The following is a 2533-nucleotide window of genomic DNA, read 5'->3' as shown; positions in this document are numbered from 1 at the left end:
GGGAAGGATTCTTAGTGACTTTAAAAGAATGCTGCTTATCAAGCAATCAAGCAACAATCTGTGATGGTACTTTGATAATACTTTGAACTTATCAAGCAAACAATTAATCAAGCTGTGTTTGATGATACCTGATTAATATTGTTTGAGTGATAAATAACACCAGGTGAAAAGGCATAAAGATTTATAATTTTAGAGGGAAAGAAGGGTGGGTAGGAACACTGAATAAGTACTCACTTCAACAGCATATATACTAAAATTGGAACAATACAGAGAAAATTAGCATGGCTTTGCACAAGGATGACACGCAAATTCTTGAACATTGAGTAAATTCTATTCAATAGATTTGACCCAGCAAGGGAATAAGATACATTCCCACTTGAATTTAAAAATCTATACTACCTAACAGGGAAGGTAGGGACAGTGGAAAGGAAAGATAAGGGAAGAAGAGACTGTGAAAAGGGAAAGCTAAGATATAAGTGAAATTAAACTGAAAGTTAAATTTTTAAAGAAAAATTAAAGAGGAAAGGGAATAAAACTTTGGTGAGGAGAAATAAAAGGAAAGGAAAGAGAAAGAGAGCATGAAGGGAAATACAGAATAAGTAATCTTAACTCTAAATGTGAATGAGATGAACTGTCCCTTAAAACAAAATAGGAAATGTATTAAAAACCAAATTCTACAATATGTTGCTTACATTTACAAGAAACACACGTGAAGTAGAGAGCTACACACAGAATAAGGATAAAAGGATCCAGCAAAATATATTATGTTTCAGCTGAAGTAATAAAATCAGGGGTAGTGATCCTGATCTCAGATAAATTAAAAGCAACAAACAATCTCGTTGAAAGGGATAAGGAAGGAAACTACATCTTCTAAAAAGGCATCATTGGTAATGAAGCTAGATCATTACTAAACATATATGCACCTAGTGGCATAGCATTCAAATTCCCAGAGGAAAAACTGAATGAATTACAAGGAGGCATGGACAGCAAAGCATTAATAATGGGGGACTTCAAACTTCCTCTCTCAGAACTAGATAAATCTAACTAAAAAAAAACAAGAAGGAAGATAAGAAGGTGAATGAAATTATAGAAAACTTAGTTATGATAGATATCTAGAAAAAACTTAATGGGATAGAAAAGAATATACCTTTTTCTTGGCAGTACATGAAACCTATACCAAAGCTGGCTATGTAATAGGGCATAAAAACTTTATAATAAAACACAGAAAGGTAGAAATAATAAATGCACAACTCTCAGTCCATGATTCAATAAAAATTGCATGTAATAAATGGTCATGGAAAGATAAAACAAGGAAACAAAATAACTTAATTTTAAAAATGGATGGATCAAACTGCAAATAATATAAATAATCAATAATTATATTTAAGAAAACTAATGAGACATCATACCAAAATTTATGGAATGCAGTCAAGGCAGTGTTGAGAGGGAAAGTTTAGTTCTCTAATTGCATATATGAATAAAATAGAGAAAGAGGAGATCAATGAATTGGCTATACCTCTTAAAAAGGTAGAAATTGAACAAATTAAAGATCTCCAATCAATTACTAAATTAGAAATTATGAAAATCAAGGTAGAGATTAAAAAATTGAAAGTAATATATAAAAATAAAAAAGAATTAGTTCTATGAAAATGTCAATAAAATAGATAAACCTTTGGTTAATCTGATTAAAAAAAAAGATAACCAAATTACCATCATAAAAAATGAAAAGGATGAACTAATGCCAATGAGAAGGAAATTAATGAGATAATCCAGAGCAAATTTCTGAACAGTATACCAAAAACTTTGATAACCTATATAAAATGGATGAATATTTACAAAAATACAAACTGCCAAGATTAACAGAAGAGGAAATACCATACTTAAGTAACCCCATTTCAGAAAAAGAAATTGAAGAAACTATCAATAAAATCCCTAAGAAAAAGTTTCTAAGTCCAGATGGATTTACAAGTGAATTCTACCAAATATTTACAGAGTAATTAATTTCTATTCTACATAAACTATTTTGAAAAAATAAGAGATGAAGGAGTTCTACCAAATTCCTTTTATGACACTAACATAGTATTGATATCTAAACCAGGAAGAACCAAAACAGAGAAAGAAAATTATAGACCAATCTCCCTAATGAATATTGATGCAAAACATCTTAAATAAAATTTTAGTACTGAGACAACAGAAAGTTATTACTAGAATAATACACCATGATCAGGTAGGATTTATACCAGTTAGGCAGAAATGTTTCAGTATTAGAAAAACACTAAACATAATTGAACATATCAATAGAAAAAAACAACAGAAATCATATGATTATCTCAATAGATAATGAAAAAGGCTTTGATAAAATATAACATCCATTCCTATTAAAAATATGGGGAAAAGAAATCTATAAAAGTATCCTGAATTTATTCTATGAATTACTATAAATCCCCAATGAAAAAACATTAACTCTTTTTCTCCCTTAGTGGCAATTTTTCATCTGTAAGCACTGACTAAAGGGAAGCTTAGATTCTAAAAG

At 29.6% G+C, this 2533-nt stretch overlaps 1 non-coding gene across 1 annotated transcript; it reads left to right on the top strand.

Annotated features, from left to right (window-relative positions):
• The first annotated feature begins 226 nt into the window (after nt 1-226).
• On the top strand, nt 227-332 carry LOC141490270 (U6 spliceosomal RNA). The gene has a single exon (XR_012469126.1). It is a non-coding gene; the product is annotated as a U6 spliceosomal RNA (small nuclear RNA).
• Nucleotides 333-2533: the final 2201 nt, after the last annotated feature.

Source organism: Macrotis lagotis, chromosome 5 (genome assembly GCF_037893015.1).
Source record: "Macrotis lagotis isolate mMagLag1 chromosome 5, bilby.v1.9.chrom.fasta, whole genome shotgun sequence".
NCBI lineage: Eukaryota > Metazoa > Chordata > Mammalia > Peramelemorphia > Peramelidae > Macrotis > Macrotis lagotis.
Note: the sequence above shows the minus strand (reverse complement) of the source record. Positions and strands in the feature narration are given on the sequence as shown.